Here is a 17,925-nt window from a genome sequence, read left to right as displayed (position 1 = left end):
ATCAGTTTGGCGGAGGTGAGGAGGGAGGGCGTTCCGGGACCGCGGGAGGACGTGGCCCGGGGGTCGACGGCGGGACGGGCGAGACCGAGGGACGATGAGGAGGTGGGCGGCGGTAGAAAGAGAGAAGGGAGGAGAGGTAGGAAGGGGCAAGGTGATGTAGAGCCTCGAAACCTAGAGTGAGGAGTTTTTGTTTGGAGCGGAGGTTGATAGGCAACCACTGGAGTTGTTTAAAAGGGGAGTGACAGGCCCAGATCGTTTCTGCGGGAAGATGAGCCGGGCAGCGGAGTGAAGAATAGACCGGAGCGGGGCGAGAGAGGAGGAAGGGAGGTCAGAGAGAAGGCTGACACAGTAGTCTAGCCGGGACACTTTGTAGAGAGCGTAACTACTCTCAGGAGCAGTATTTTAGCTCGGGGAAGTCTGCCCATCTGTGACAAGGGTTTTAAGTTATTATCAGTATGGCAACGGCAGCGAGATGACAAAAAAACAAACTAAAACAAGAAAACTCCTGTCCTCTCCAAGCCCTTAGAGAAGAACTGAGACTTAGTGGAAAGAGCTTAGCCTGGGAAGGCAGAAGATCTGGGTTCTAATCCCAGCTGTGTGAGCTTTGACAAGACACTTAATTCCCCCTCTAGACTGTAAACTCACTGTGGGCAGGGAGCACATCTACTAACCCTGTTGTAGTGTACTTAGAACAAAGTGCTTAGTACAGTGCTCTGCACACAGTAAATCATCAATAAACATGATTGATCGATTGACTTGATGCCTCAGATCCTCATCCCACATCCTCAGTCACAATAATGGCCTCTGGGGAAAGCTGCTGTTCTCCCAAGCATCAAATCCAACACCGATTCAGAATGAAGAACTCAAAGGAAGCCAAAGGCTGGACGTGCAGATGGCAGCGAAACATTTCATAAAAAGTCAAAAACCACCATAACTTAAAGAAAAGTTCTCGGCTTCGGAATGTGCATCAGATAGCATATACTTCTAAACTTCCTATCCGCCTGTGTTCTAATCCCGGCTCCGTCACTTACCTTCCATGTGATCTTGGACAAGGCACTTAGCTTCTCCATGCCTCAGTTGCCTCATCTGTACAATGAGGATGAAAAGCCATTTCTCCTTCTTCCTTAGACTGTGAACCCCATATGGGTCAGGGACTGTATCTTACCTGTTTGCATTGTATCTTCCCGATGCTTAGTATTACAGTTGGCACATAATAAGCACTTAAATGATTGTGATCGTTATTATTATCATTATTATTAATAATAAGAATTATTACAGGGTCCTCCCTCTTTCTAATTTAGAATCTCCAAACGTAACCCATATCTTCTTTTCTCTACCCTGAGTTTACAAGGGTAAAACATTAACAAGCATATTTTACCAGCATGGAGTCCTATAGTTTCATCTGCTATTTCAAAGAGTCCAAAAGGACGTATATATTTCTCCATGCCTGAAAGTGAAGCAGAAAGACCCTGTGCAGCTGAACACTATACTTGCAGAGAGACCTGAAAATGCCAGTGTTTGGTAGGACACATTTTTTATTTAATTTCAGACTGGATTTTGCAACGGAGTTATCGCCCGCCTTCCTGGCTCCCCAATGCAAACAGCAATCCTCGAAAAAGCAACATTTATTAAATAAGGAGGATTACAATATCAATGGGAAGTTATCATGCAATAACCTTCTATTGATTGGTGTATCGTAAGTAATGAAATCAACTGGAATATTATTTATTAAACATATTGATTAGCAAAAAATAATTTGCAAGGGAGGGAAGACCGTACTTCGAATGGATATTGTTTATTTCTATGGGCACAGAGGATTCGCCTTTCTTATTGATGGTCGAGGGTTTAGCACAGAGACACAGGTAGACGGGCTCTGTGTTTGCACGCCTAGGGTGCTGTGTTCTCTTTCTAGAACAGCCAGAGGAAAGTGAAGAAAACAAGGATATACTGGTGGGCTTTAGAATGGATCCTTCCTGCCTAAAATGCTTTTGCAGATCCTCATTTTCAAGTAATAACCCCCTTACCTGCTTCAAAACAACCCTGTCTCTCTCTTTCTTCCATGGGGCCTTCCCGGATTAACCCAGCTTGATGCCAAGCGTTTCAGTCTTTCGTGGCAAGAGCCTGGGCCTCGGAGTCAGAGTCACGGGTTCGACTCCCGGCTCTGCCACTTGTCAGCTGCGTGACCGTGGGCGAGTCGCGTCACTTCTCCGGGCCTCAGTCGCCTCGTCTGTAAAAGGGGGTTTAACCGTGAGCCTCATGTGGGACAACCTGATGCCCCTGTATCTCCCCCAGCGCTTAGAACAGTGCTCTGCACAGAGTAAGCGCTTAATAAATACCAACCAAATCATTCAATCGGTCCAGCTCTTCAAAATTTAGGTAACGCTCTAAATCATAAGCCCATGACTTGACCCCAAGCGCTTGACTCTGAGGAATCTGGGCCTTTCATTCCTGGCCGCTGAAGGATGAAAGGCTCATAGGAGCGTTAGGTGACGTTGGTCAGGCTCACCCCAAACTTTTCCAAACAGCAACGTGAAAAATCTCTGAAGAAGCCACAGGCAGAGACCGAGTGGCTTTAGCTTGCCAGCAGAGGTCAGCATTATGCCCTGGATCCCTGAGAATCACACTGAGCTAGACGAGCAGAAATCCAGAAGGATAACGGGAAGCAGGTCTCTAGGCCAGGATCAGGGGCAAATAAGTAGCAGGAATCCAGATCGTAAGAAAAGGATGAAGGCACCCGAGGTCCCACACAGGGAGAGAACGGAGCAGGAATCCAGATCGTAGGAAAAGGATGAAGGCACCCGAGGTCCCACACAGGGAGAGAACGGAGCAGGAATCCAGATCGTAGGAAAAGGATGAAGGCACCCGAGGTCCCACACAGGGAGACCCGGGACAACTAGTCCCGCAACACGGAGACGTCATTATATTCTTTTCATAATAATAATAAGGATGATGAGGGCATTTGTTAAGCCAAGCACTGTTCTAAGTGCTGGGGGTAGATACAGGGAAATCAGAGTGGGGCTCCCCGTCTTCATCCCCGTTTTATAGATGAGGTGACTGAGGGACAGAGAAGTTAAGTGCCTTGCCCGAGGTCACACAACAGACAAGTGGCGGAGGTGGGATTAGATCCCATGTCCTCTGACTCCCAAGCCTGGGTTCTTTCTACTTAGCCACGGTGCTTCTCTATGATAATAATAATAATGGTGTTTGTTAAGCACTTACCGTGTGCCAAGCGCTGTTCTAAGCACTGAGGTAGATACGAGCAGCGTGGCTTAGTGGAAAGAGCACAGGCTTGGGAGTCAGAGGTCATGAGTTCTAATACGGCCTTCGCCACTTGTCTGTTGTGTGACCTTGGACAAGGCACTTAACTTCTCTGTGCCTCAGTTACCTCATCTGTAAATATGGGGGTGAAAACTGTGAGCCCCATGTGGGACAACCTGGTCACCTTGTAACTGCCCCATCGCTTACTACGGTGCCCGGCACATAGTAAGCGCTTAACGAATACCGTAATTATTATACAGGGTAATCAAGTTGTCCCACGTGGGGCTCTCAGTCTCAATCCCTGTTTTACAGATGAGGTGACTGAGGCCCAGAGAAGTGAGGTGATTTGTCCAGGGTCATAGAGTAGAAAAGGGACAGAGCCAGGGTTAGAACTCACTTCCTCTGACTCCCAAGCCCATGGTCTTGCCACTAGGCCATGCTGCTTCATAGATTGTGAGCCCCTCTCAGGATAGAATCTGTGCCCATTTCTCACCAGTACTCTTTCCCGGCACCCAGTTGGCCAATAAATACCCTTACGACTCCTACTTTGCCGTTTCCCCTATGTTTCATTTTAATACCTATTTGTCTGTCTAGACTGTAAGCGTCATGTGGGCAGGGACCTGTCTACCCAGTCTTTTGTATTGTGCTCTCCCAAGGGCTTAGCACAGTGCTCTGCATGCCGTAGGTGCTTAATAGATACCATAAATAAAGACTGATAGAGCATCCTCGGAGCTGGGTTATCATACTGAGGATTGGAAAAGGAAAGAAACCACTAGACAATATGACTGCTCTGGGAAGCAGTGTGGCCTAGAGGAAAGATCGTGGATCTGGGAGTCAGAGAAAGTAGCTTCTAACCCTGGCTCTCTCCCTTTTCTACTCTGTGACCCTGGACAAGTCACTTAACTTCTCTGCGCCTAAGTTTCCTTATGTCTAAAATGGGGATTAAATAGCTGTTCTCCTTCCTACTTAGACCACAGGTTCCATATGGAACAGGGACCGTATCTGAACTGATGATTTTGTATCTACCCCAGTGCTTTGGAGAGTGCTTGGCCCATAGTAAGAGCTTTAGAAATATTACAGTAATTACTGCTATTTTTGATACCAAAGATGGGGAGAGCGGAGGTAGAGAGTTGGATGCCAAGACCATAGGCGGGCAGTCCTCCACACATGGGTTATATCTGCAGACTCAGAAGCCTCTAGGAAAACAGCAGAGGCCATGGGGAACATCAATATCTGCGGCTTTAAGTGCAAAGAAGAGAGCAGCCTGGAATTCTGGGAAGAAACGGTATTATCCAGCCACGTGTGATCAGGAATAAGTCTGGGGTGGCTAACCAGGAGAGATATATAATAATGCTGGTATTCGTTAAGCGCTTACTATGTGCAGAGCACTGTTCTAAGCGCTGGGGGAGATACAGGGTAATCAGGTTGTCCCACGTGAGGCTCACAGTTAATCCCCATTTTACAGATGAGGTAACTGAGGCACAGAGAAGTGAAGTGACTTGCCCACGGTCACACAGCTGACGAGGGGCAGAGCCGGGATTCGAACCCATGACCTCTGACTCCCAAGCCCGGGCTCTTTCCACTGAGCCATGCTGCCCTGGCGTCTGTCTGAGAGGGTCAGTAGCTGAAGTGAAACATAAACTGGGAAATTGGAAGCCTAGTAAATATGTTGCCAGTTATGATAATACATAACACATATGGTGCCACATAATAATGGAGTCTGTTCATGTCCTGACAAAATAGCCAGCTAGTAGAACGTGCTATGGTCCCTGAGGGTTTGAAAGAGGACCTGCGCTAACCCAAGGGAACCGTGTCTAGGAGAGAAGGGGTTAAGATGGGGAATCACGGGAAGGATCCTGTAGATTGTATTTTCCTTCTAGTAAGGGATTGCATATACAAACTCTGGAGAAGCAGCATGGCTTAGAGGATAGACAACGGGCCTGGGAGTCAGAGGGACCTGAGTTCTAACCCCAGACCTGACACTTGTCCGCTGTGTGACCCGCAAGTCATGTAATGCATCTGTGCCTCAGTTACCTCATCTGTCAAATAGGGATTAAGACTGGGAGCCCCAGGTGGGACAGGAACTGTGTCCCACCTTCTTAACTTGTATCTATCCCGCTGCTCAGAACAGTGTTTGGCACATATTAAGCACTTAACAAGTACAATTATTATTATTATTTTATTATTATTATTCCATGAGGACTACTGAGGCACCTGAGTATAACACTAAACCAAGGTGCCCCTGGGGAAATTGGATGGCATCCTTGGCCGTGAAGATAATTCACGTAGGAATTTTTGAAAGCATTTTGGGAATGCCCTCCACCGTTTAGTCTTCCTTCATGTCTTTATTTTCATTTACACAACACGTTTGGAGAGATGTCTGGGCCCACTTATATTCAGAAAGAACTGGAGAGGCCACCCTTTCCTGTCTCTGCTTCTGACTCCTTGGAAGTCGGAAAGATACTCTAGTACTGCCCACGTGCAAAGATCACCTCTTGGTTTGCGGATGCCATCTTCACTAGCACAGGCCGGTGGTTTTTGACTCTGGCTTTGGATCTAAGCCAAGACCTCGCTGAAGAAGAACCACCCTGCTCTTGGAAGCTGCCCTCAAAGTCCACCTGCTAGGTATGTCAGGTTATTTTGAGCTACATTTTGAGCTCCTTTAAAAGTGTTTCCTCTACCTTGTCTTATGCTGTCGTATCTGAGCCATAGCAGCTCCATGGACACTTCTCTCCCAGAATGCCCCACCTCCATCTGCAATAGTTCTGGTAGGGTATCCATAGAATTTTCCTGGTAAAACTACAGAAGTGGTTTACCACTGCCTTTTCCCACGCAGTAAACTCGAGTCTCCGCCCTCGACTCTCTCCCATACCGCTGCTGCCCAGCACGGGTGAGTTTTGACTTGTAGTAGATTGCCTTCCGCTCGCTAGCCACTGCCCAAGCTAGGGATGGAATGAGTATGCCTCTGCTTGACTCTCCCTCCCGTAACCGAGACTGGTAGAGTACCGGAAACTCTCCGGGTGAGATCCAGAGAGGGTTTTCCTCTACTTTCCCTACCATTAATCTCCCTTCAATCGAAGACATTTATTGAGCACTTACTATTATGTCGCAGCCGACCTCTCCCACATGCTCCCTCTGGACTGGAACACCCTCTCTCCTCGTATCCGAGAGACAATTACTCTCCCCCTCTTCAAAGCCTTATCGAAGACACATCCCCTCCAAGGGAAACAGTTTAGACTCCATTGGATTGTGAGACATTGTTATTCCCAGGGTAGCATAATGTCCTCCTGACTAAACCCTCCTTTCCTCTTCTCCCATTCCCTTCTGCATCATCCTGACTTGCTTCCTTTATTCATCTCCCATCCCAGCCCCTCGGCATTTATGTACATAGCTTTAATCTATTTATTTATGTATTTATTTAGCTATATTGTCTGTCTCCCCCTCTAGACTCTAAGCTCCTCGTGGGCAGGGAATGTGTTTATTGTTGTATTGTACTTTCCCAAGTGCTTAATACAGTGCTTTGCACACAGTAAGCATTCAATAAATACAGCCGAATACAACTGAATGAATGACAAGAGCAATATATTGAGCTCTCGAGACAGCATGATAAACATGATCCCTGCCCTTATGGAGTTTGTAATCTAGTGGGTTAGACACACTCTAAAAACATTTGCAACTAGGAGGAAGAGGGAAAGGAGAATAAGGACATGAGTAAATGCTTAATGAAGAGGGTAAGAAAACTAAGCACTCAAGTGCTTTGAGTGATTGTGAGCGCTTACTTAGCTGATGCAGAAATGCTGATGTGGCAGTAGGGGGATATAAAATGGGGACATTGGAAATTAATCGGGAAAGACATCTTGGAGGAAATGTGTTTTCAGAGGGCCTGAAGATGGGGAGCATTGTAGCCCGTGGGATTTGAAGTTGGACGGAAGTTCCAGGTAGGCGGAAAGGAATGAGCAAGGAGTGGGAGGTGAAAGAGATGAGAATGAGGCAGAGGGAGAAGGTTTGTTGGAGAGGAACAAAGAGTGCAAGCTGGCTGGACTGGGAGAAGAGCACAGACAATAGATAAGTAGGAGGAGGAGAGCTGCTAGAGGGCCTTAAAGTCAAATATTGGGTAATCAGATGGGATACAGACTTTGTTCCACGAGAGCATCATGATCTAAGGGGAAGGAAGAACAGATGCTTAATCCCCATTTTACAGATGACAAAACGGAGGCACAGAGAACCTAAGTGACTTGCCCAAGATCACAAGGCAGGCAAGTGTTCTGGGTGGGATTAGAATTCAGGTCTCCTGAGGATGATGGTATTTGTTAAGCGCTTCCTATGTGCCCAGCTCCGCCACTTGTCAGCTGTGTGACTGTAGGCAAGTCACTTAACTTCTCTGGGCCTCAGTTCCCTCATCTGTAAAATGGGAATTAACTGTGAGCCTCACGTGGGACAACTTGATTATCCTGTATCTACCTCAGTGCTTAGAACAGTGCTCTGCACATAGTAAGAGCTTAACAAATACCAGCATTATTCTGTGCCAAGCACTGTTCTAAGTGCTGGGGTAGATACAAGGTAATCAGGTTGTCCCATGTGGGGCTCCTAGTCTTAATCCCCATTTGATAGATGAGGCAATGGAGGCACAGAGAAGTTAAGTGACTTGTCCCAAGTCACACAGCTGATAAGTGGCGGAGCTGGGATTAGAACCCCTGACCTCTGACTCCCAAGCCCGGGCTCTTTCCACTAAGCCACGCTGCTTCTAGTCCTGTACTCCTGACTCCTAGGCCGTACTCTTCCAGTAAACTGTGCCGCTTCCCCTTTTCCGTCCTGCCATGTAATGTATGGTGTGGCTCTGTCACGATATTGGCAAAGCAAGAAGCTATTTAAAACGTAATAGTGTAAGATCATCTATTAGAACCAAGTTGTTTTATCATTACACTGGTGAAGGAAGATACACTCGTGAAGGGAATATACCAGGAAAATGGACAGGTTTCTTCTCCCTCTACATCCTAGAATATCAAATATCTGATCTGGAGTAAAAGAAGTCCACGGAGGAGCCACTTTTACCTGGGTATTTAGGCAATTTCAAGAGGACTGAGAGGGGCAGGGCACCCAACCACAAAACCATGTGTCCTAGTGGAGAGGGCATGGACCTGGACACCAGAGGACCTGAGTTCTAATTCTAGCTCTACCACCTGCCTGCTGTGTGACCTTGGGCAAGTCTTTTCATTTCTTTGTGCCTCAGTTTCCTCATCTGTAAAATGGGATTAGAAATCTAATAATCGTAATAACAGTGGCATCCGCTAAGTGCTTACTGCATAGCAGGCACTTTACTAAGCTCTGGGGTGGATAAACACAAATAGGGTTGGACACAGTCCCTGTCCCATGTGGGGCTCACAGTCTCAATCCCCATTTTACAGATGAGGGAATTGAGGCCCAGAGAAGTGAAATGACTTGCCCAAGGTCACGCAGCAGACAAATGGTGGAGCTGGGATTAGAACCCGTCACCTTCCGACTCCCAGGCCCGTGCTCTATCCACTACACCATGCTGCTTCTGTTCTCTCCTGACCTTAGGCTCTGATCTTCATGTGCGACAAGGTCTGTATCCAATTTGATTACCCAGTATTTATCCCAGCGCTTAGCCCGGGTGTCACGCACAGTAAGTTCTTAGCAAATGCCATTATTATTACTATTAGTAGTAGTAGTTTGAGCAACACAAAATGGAGTCATAAGATGCTATCACAATGGCCCCTCGGCTCACCACCAATTGCTAAGTGGAGAGACGTAAGCCCGTTATGACCAGAGAACGTGCCTGCCAACTCCGTTGTATTGTATCCTTCCAAGTGCAGTGCTCTACATATAGTGAGTGCTCAATAATTGTCTTGCCTTATGCCGTCGAGTCGTTTCCGACCCACGTTGACACCACGGACACACGTCTCCCAGAATTCCCTACTATTCTTCTGCAACTGTTCTGGTAGTGTATCCATAGAGTTTTCTTGATAAAACTACAGCAGTGGTTTACCACTGCCTTTTTCCATGCAGTAAACTTGAGTCTCCGCCCTCAACTCTCCCACGCCACTGCTGCCCAGCACGGGTGAGTTTTGACTTGTAGCGGTTGGCCTACCACGCGCTAGCCACTGCCCAAGCTAGGAATGGAATGGGTAGGCCTCTGCTTCACTCTTCCTCCCATAGCTGAGACTGGTAGAGTACTGGAAACTCTCCAGGTGTGACCCTGAGAGGGGGCTTAATAATTACCCTTGTTAAATTGAGTGCTTCTCTACCAGCATCAATCTTAAGATCCAGAGCAAAGGCCAACTTTTCCTCACGAGAGAAATGGAATTTCAGAAAATACAAAACATCTCAGCAGCAGGTCTAACTGTTCTTCTAGTTGAAATTTCTAAAGCTCTCAATCTCAAGACTGTAAACTCTGTGTGGGGGGGGGAACGTGTCTGCAAACTCCGTTATATTGTACCCTCCCATTCACTTAGTACAGTTCCCTTCAAATAGTAAGTGCTCAACAAATACGATGGGTTGATGGACTGATTCCAGTAGCCTCTTTGGAGGATGGAAATTTTCTTTCAAAACTGAGCGTGTCCATTAACCCAAACCAGCTTTGGTTGTTCTACCCCAGTGCTTAGTATAGTAATAATAATAAAAATAACAGTCGTGGTATTTGTAAAGCACTTATTACGTGTCAGGCACTGTACTAAGCGCTGGGGTGGACGAGCAAATAGGGTTGGACACGGTCCCTGTCTCACGTGGGGCTCACAGTTCTCAACCCCCATTTTACAAATGAAGTAACTGAAGCAGAGAGAAGTAAAGTGACTTGCCCAAGGTCACACAGCAGGCAAGAGGCAGTGCCGAGATTAGAACCCATGACCCTCTGACTCCCAGACCCATGCATGGTACTTGGCATCTCGTATGCACTTAACAAACACTCAGTTAAATAAACCAATGGGCATTATTGAGCTCTTACTACGTACCAGGCACCGTATTAAACACTGGGGTATATACCAGGTAATTGGGTTGAATACAGTTGCTGTCCCACAGAGCTCACAGTCTTAATCCCCATTTTACAAGTGAGGGAACTGAGGCACAGAGAAGGGAAGTGACTTGCCCAAGGTCACACGCAGACACGTGGCGGAGCCGGGATAGAACCCAGATCCTTCTGCCTCCCAGGCCCTTGCTCTATCCATTAGGCCATGCTGCTTCTCTTGGCACCCAAGCACATCCTGTGTGCCTGGTACATAAGATGTGCTGAACAAATAATCAATCAGTGGTATTTATTAAGGGCTTACTATGGGCAGAACACTGTATTAAGCACTTGGGAGAATACAACAGAATTCGTAGACACGTTTCCTGTCCATAATTTTTATTATTATCTCTCAGGAGACATGGTAGCCACAATTAGGGGGCTTTTCTGGCTAAGAGGACATTTACCTAACACCGTTCTGTTTCCATTCCTATCCCTCAATCTAGCCCATTGTCGGGGAAACTCTGTAAGACTTTCACAAGGGAGTACTGGTCCTCATTTACTTGAGTTCTCTCTGGGAAAACTGGAAAGCTGAAAGTGCTTGCTTAAAAGATGTCCGTTCCCCCCCCCCCCACCAATCTACCATTTAAGAAGCCAGATTAGACTTACAATACAAAGCCTAAAATAACATGAGGAAGTACTTCTTGGGCCCTTGGGGAATTTCTTTAACGCTGGGAGACATGAAATTCTCCTTGCCCAGTAGTGCTCATCACTGACCCCATCATACACACAGTGACCCAGACAGGGTGGCTTATTACTTAATTAAAGGAATTTGGACTAATCAGGATTTTTAAAATCTGCCATGTGCAGAGGCTGAGATCAGCGTTTCAAATGCCAAAGTTGTCTTTGAAATTCTTGCAAGAGGGATGTACGAAACCTTAGACAAGAGAAGCCAAACGTAGTCAGATCAGAAACGAGCACGGTACTTTGAATTAGCTTTCCTTTATTCAACTCCCCAAGGCAGCAGATTTGAAGTCCTTTAAAATGTCATCAGAGATATCTTAAAATTATCTGATTTTTATTTTTTTAGGCCAAAGACAGCTTTGAAAACAAAACTGTTAAAAGTGGACTGTTTTCTTTTTTTGGAATAACCAAAAATCTCCAGCGTTAAACTAACCAGATCTGCCCTGTCTTCCAGCCTCTGACTGGATTTACCCTCAATCCAATAGCATCCGGAAATTTCATGTGCAGTAGAGGGAAAGGCAGCTACCCTTTACCCTCCCTCCCTTTACCCTTTACCCTTTACCTCTCCGCAGCTAAACCCTCTTTTTCCCCTTTTCCCTCTGCTCCTCCACCTCTCCCTTCCCATCCCCACAGCACTGTACTCGTCCGCTCGACTGTATATATTTCCGTTACCCTATTTATTTTGTTAATGAATTGTACATCGCCTTGATTCTATTTAGTTGCCATTGTTTTTACGAGATGTTCTTCCCCTTGACGCTGTTTATTGCCATTGTTCTTGTCTGTCCGTCTCCCCCGATTAGACTGTAAGCCCGTCAAACGGCAGGGACTGTCTCTATCTGTTGCCGACTTGTTCATCCCAAGCGCTTAGTACAGTGCTCTGCACATAGTAAGCGCTCAATAAATACTATTGAATGAATGAATGAATGAAAGGCAGAATAGGAAGAGTATTTTGCCATGGCTTTAAAGGAAGGAAAAGGATCACCTTAGTTCATCCTAACTCTTAACTCTAAAGGTCAGGTTTCCTCCAAGAGGCCTGCCCAGATTAAGCCCTCTTTTCCCGGCTCCTTCTCCCTTTTGTACGATCTATGCATTTGGATCTGTAACCTTTGGGAGTCACCCCACCCTCAACCCCACGGCACTTATGTTCAAATCTATAAATTATATATTAGAAATTATTTATATCAATTTCCATCTCCCCCTCCCGAGTGTAAACTCAGCGTGGGCAGGGAACATGTCTACCAACTCTGTTCTGTTTTATTCTTCCAAGAGCTTAGTATACTGCTCTGCACACAGTAAGTGCTCAATAAATACCAGTGATTGATTGATGGACTGATTAACTGATCCGGTCTCCTGAAATGGTATTACCCAGAGCTCAGTGCCCAACCAGAGACTGTGAATTATGATCAGAATGGTGATTTCTGGGTATCTTCCCTGTACAGCCATAAGAAGATCTAGAATTACCCCATTGCTAATACTTTTTAAAAAAAGAAGTGTTCCTGGAATTGAAACTTTGAAGGGGAAGCAGCATGGCCTAAGGAAGAAAGTGTGGGCCTGGGAATCAGAGGACCTGGATTATAATCCCAGCTCCACCCCTTGACTGCTCTGTGATCTCAGGCAAGTCATTTAACTTCTCTTTGCCTCAGTTTCCTCAACTGTAAAAAAGGGAGTCAATATATGTCTTCCCTCCTACTTAGACTGTGAGCCCCCTGTGGGCCAGAGACTGTGTCCAACCTGATGATTTTAGATCTACCATAGTGCTTAATACAGTGCTTGACAGCACATAACAAACGCCTCAATATATGAGACCTACCAGATTGAGATATTAGGGAGTTATGGACAGGCCGGTAGGCAAACCTCAACACCGCTGAGTTTGGAGATTGGAGTCAGATCTCTGAGCAGGTTTCTGGTGGTGACTGGGGACTTCTTCCCCCTCTTACCGTTTCACAGCCTCCTCACTGTGTCTGATGATAATTGTTGAGAGCCTTCAGAGTGCTTTTTCCCTCCCCCATTAAGTGATACTCCATTTGGGACATTGCTTCATGAAGAAAACCCAAATTCTGATGGTAGGTTTAGGGATGGAGTGAACTTCTGTCCAGTAAACTGTGCCTTGGGAGATGGGACACTGAGGTTGCTGTTGAAAAATCTGAGAAGGGGAAACAATGTAGATAGAATCCAGATCTAAGGAGCAGCTTGGTCCTGCCTATGGAAGGAGGAGAGGAAACATTTCCAGCTCTTTCAGAAAGCTTTGAGTGAAATTTACTCATCTGAGTGGGTGGCTAAAATATGACCAGAACTCAAACCATTGCTCCTCTCTGTTCCAAGCCCCCAGATATAGCAGGAGTATAACAGTCAGTGGGTCTGTTGTATTTATTGAGCACTTACCATGTGCAGAGCACTGTACTAAGTGCTTGGGAGAATGCATTATAACTATAGCAGACACATTCCCTGCCCACAATGAGCTTACAGTCGAGGGGGGAGCCAGACATTAATATAAATAAATTACAGAATTCAGAATTCTCAGTAGGATCTCTCCATGCAGTCCAAAATGATATTAAAGTACCACCCTTACAAGATCAAGAAAAATGTTCCTCTGAAGATTTAACCTTCATTGGGTTAAAAATAGTTACTTTCCAACGTGAAGCTGACTCCTCTTGGTTTCTAGTCCTTGTTTTTTTAGACCGTAGTTGCCAATTTTCATCCAGAAAGAAAGAACCTAGTACAGACTTGTAAGCACTTGACTAACAGAGCTTTCTAGCAACCAGGGCCATGCACCAAAGAGGAAATATTCTGCAAGGGTCAAAAATGGGGTACCTAAGCATGAAGTTGAACTCGAACAATCAGTGGTATTTACTGAGCGCTAACTGTGTGCAGGACACTGTACTAAGAACTTGAGAGAGTAGTACAATGCAAGAGAAATCACAGAAATATTCCTGCCAATAATACAATCTAGAGGAGGAGACAGGCATATAAATAAGTGATATAAAGTATATAATTTAAAGATTTTGAACTCCTGAGGAATGTACCAGTCTCGTTGTCCTCCTGAAATCCCAGGTCTCTCTTCTTCTCACAGGATAGACTCACTTAGAGGTCTTCCCACTTCCCTCCCTCATTTGCAATCCCAGCAGTCACCTTGCAGCTGGAGCCCAGCTGCAGCTGAAGTTGGCAAGTGAGGAGTGGAGGGGGTGGTGGGAGGAGTCCTGAGCCAAGAGCCCCCAGGTCTCAAAGGGAAGCATCAGGCTTCTTCATTTAAAATCAAACTGGAAAGCTTCAGATGACAAAATAGAATCACTCAAACTGGACTGCCACAGGAAGACAAGGGAGAGTCTACCTAGGTCTGTAATAATAATAATAATTAGGGCATTTGTTAAGGACTTACAATGCGTCGGGCACTGCACTAAGCGATGGGGTGGATACAGACAAAACCGGTTGGACGCAGTCCCTGTCCATTCATTCATTCAATAGTATTTATTGAGTGCCTACTATGTGCAGTCCACATGGGACTCACAGTCATAATTCACATTTTACAGATTAGGTCACTGAGGCCCAGAGAAGTGAAGTGACTTGCCCAAGGTCATACCGCAGACAACTGGCAAAGCCAGGATTAGAACCCATGACCTTCTGACTCGCAGGCCCGTGTTGGATCCATTATGCCGTGCTGCAGGAGATTGTGTTTTGAGGGTAGGGACAGAATCCATTTGCTGGTAACAACCCCAGAGCTTAATACAGTGCCTGGAACATAGTGAGCCCTTAACAAATACCTAATTATTATTAACTGTATTGTACTCTCCCAGGTACAATACTCTCCTCTGGACTGTTAGCTCACTGTGGGCAGGGGATATGTCTACCATCTCTGTTACACTGTGGTCTCACAAATGCGTAGTTCAGTGCTCCACCCACTGTAAGCACTCAATAAATACAATTGATTGATTGCCCCGCACAGAGGAAGTGCTCGACAAATACCGTTTAGTGACTGATTGAGTAATTGAGATTCAGAGAGCAATGTTACTTGAAATACCTAGAGCTTGGAGGCAAAAGTGAGAGTGCAAAGCCCAGGTTAGGAGAATGATGATCTCAATTCTGTACTCAGCTTTGCTACAGTAGACTCAGCCTCAGGGTCTCTGGCAAAATTCTCTTCGAAAGGAATTTCCCTAAGAACAAGATCAGGTCAGAACTGCTGCAGGAAACAAAGGCAAACTTGCATTTCCAGGCTTAAGGGTAGAGGTGGGTAGGTAGGTTTCTCTTAAGGCCATTTGGGGAACTGTAATTCCCAGGTATGACTTTAAATTCGTATTTCTCACAAGAGGGTTGTTTCCTCCTTGCTAGTTTTAGGGAATTTTTAAGGAAAGTATTAGATTCAGGAGGAGGAGAATTCTGGAGCTTAGAGCAGCTCTAGGGAGGTAGCCACAGAGGCTCTTTGCCAATTTTCTTCCCTGCCCTAACTCATCCGTTGCACTTTCCGCCCTTCCGCCTTGTCGACGATCAGTCAACGAGGATCACCGAGTCCACAGAGTGTTCAAGCCCTGGGCTAGTTGCTTTCCAACCGTTGGAATTGCTGTATTTCCCACCCCCTCCATCCTGTAGGCCTCGCCTCTCCCGAGGGAAACAAAGGAAAGACGTTACTGGGTCTCTCCGGCTCTGGACATCCTGAAAGTCCTGGAACACTGTTTGGGAGCGAGGGATAACGGAATGAAAAGGGGAGGTGGGATAAGAATTAATCCATATGAGTCCTCCCACGGATGACATGATGAAATCACAAAAGGATGGAATAGAGAAGCAGCATGGCGTGGTGGATCGAGCAGGGCCTGGGAGTCAGAAGGTCCTGGGTTCTAATTCTGACTCTGCCACTTGTCTGCTCTGTGGCCTTGGACAAGTCACCTCACTTCTCTGGGTCTCAGTTACCTCGGCGATAAAATGGGGATTAAGACTATGGGCCCCATGTGGGACACGGACTGCGTCCAACCCGATTCGCTTGTATTCACCCCAGCACGTGGTGCACTGCCTAGCACATAGTAAACACTTAACAATTACCACCATTATTATTATGACAAGCTCGTTGTGGGCAGGGAATGTCACTGCTTATTGCTGTACTTTCCCAAGTTCTTAGAATACCAACATTATTATTAGAACAGTGCTCTGCACATGTTGAGCACTTAATAAATACAACTGAATGAAAGAATGAACACAGTTTTCATTTGGCATTGAGTCTCTCCCCTTCAAGACTGTAAGAACCTGGTGGGTAGGGGACGTGTCTACCATACGATACACGATATGTACTCTCCCAAGCGCGTACTACAGCGCTCTGCCCGCAGTAGTCACTCAGTAAATACCATTGATTAATCAAGTTTTTCTAAATCTCTCTGGAGGGGACAATGAGCCCTACCCCCAACCACACACTCTCACGCTCCAGTTCCCTCCTCCCCACCATTCCCCCCTTCGCTCATATTCACCCTGAGTTCCCTTCTGGGATTGTCTAGTTCCTGGGACCCCCCTTGACCTGCTTATCTCAGTGCCCCAAGTTCGGACCTCTGCTACTTTACATCTTCCAAATGACACAGATGGCAGGATAGGGAAATCGGAAGCACTTGATAATAAAACAGCAATTCATTTTGCAATTCCTTCAGTATTCATCCTGACAATACCCAGCCTGATGGGCTCCTTGGGTATGAATGTTGCTTTCAATATGCAATTCCACAGGAATTATGACGTTGCTTAGCACTCATTATGTCCACTTATTGTAAAGTGTTACTGAGAAATCCTCTCACTGTTGATCCAGGGAACTACTTGCTTTAGCAACCGATTTCGGAAATATCCTGCAAGGAGAGGGGCTTTCTAAAGCTCTTTACGGTGCATTATCACACTTTGTTTATGTTTGGGACACTAATGTGCTGTGCTTAAGTATGTAAATTGCCATAATGTGAGGAAATGAGATGTAAAAATAGCTAGGAAGGGAGTGGGGGGGAAGCCTTTTTGGATTTAGAAAGGCTTTCCAGGTCCAACTTTCAGAGGAGGATGAAGCCCTCTCCGAGCCAGCCGTGGAAGAGGGAAATTTGGTCCGGGAGCAGAGCTGCCAGTGGCTGACAGCCCCAAAATGGAGTTTGGCCTAGATCCCCCCGTGCTGGAAATAGGATCTCTAACCCCGGCAAAACCTCCAGCGCCTGCTGGTCTGGGGCAAGGGAATTCCAATCTAATGCTGCCCGTTGAGCCTTGAAATCTGAACTCTCTAGAAAACGGACAGACAGAGAGAAGGCAGAGCTCTCTGAAACCTATCAGTCTGGAAAATCGAGTACGTGCCATGGTCCTTGCCCTGTCCAAGAGTAAACACTTGGGGATCATCTGGGCCAGGTGATGTCAGGCGTTGCCTTAAAGCTCCGGAGGGATTTTTTTTAAAAAATAGTTTGTATTAGCCATGGCCAAAACAGCCACTTGGCAGTAACTTGACCCCTATGGTCTCCTTATAGAGAGGGGGGAAAGGTGGAAGAATTATTCAACTAGGACCCCTGGGGATGATTTCAGAATATAACATCTCCATATGTAGGGTAGGGCTGAGGGGAATTTATTATCTAAAGTATGTGGATTTAGATCTAGAATTCTTCCTCCCAGAGGGAATTGTTATCTGAAATTTCTACTCCAGGTGGAGGAAGGTGGGTCATTATGCAAGGTTTTCATCTGGAAGCCAAGAGAGGGGAGAGGTCTGATCGTTTGGCAAAGGATGGTTTTCAATAAGACAATGGACGGAAACCACACGATGCTCTTTTTGTCTCTGGGAAAATGTGGAACCTGTTCCACTTAACCCTTTAGGGCTCAATGATTGCATCTTATATCCACCCCAGTGCTTAGAACAGTTCCTGACACATAGTAAGCACTTACAAATGCCATAATTATCATTATTACAATTGTTATTCAACACCCGGTGATAGAAGCAGGGTCCTAGGTCGATAGCATGTGGTGCTGGGGAACCAAATTTC

General features: G+C 46.1%; 1 non-coding gene across 1 annotated transcript; it reads right to left on the bottom strand.

Annotated features, from left to right (window-relative positions):
- Positions 1-6,158: 6,158 nt before the first annotated feature.
- On the bottom strand, positions 6,159-6,296 carry LOC114814063. Its single transcript, XR_003761805.1, has one exon. It is a non-coding gene; the product is annotated as a small nucleolar RNA SNORA7 (small nucleolar RNA).
- Between the last annotated feature and the right edge of the window lie 11,629 nt (positions 6,297-17,925).

The sequence above is a fragment of the Ornithorhynchus anatinus genome, chromosome 8 (assembly GCF_004115215.2).
Source record: "Ornithorhynchus anatinus isolate Pmale09 chromosome 8, mOrnAna1.pri.v4, whole genome shotgun sequence".
Taxonomy (NCBI): Eukaryota; Metazoa; Chordata; class Mammalia; order Monotremata; family Ornithorhynchidae; genus Ornithorhynchus; species Ornithorhynchus anatinus.
This window is presented reverse-complemented; position numbering and strand designations above follow the sequence as displayed.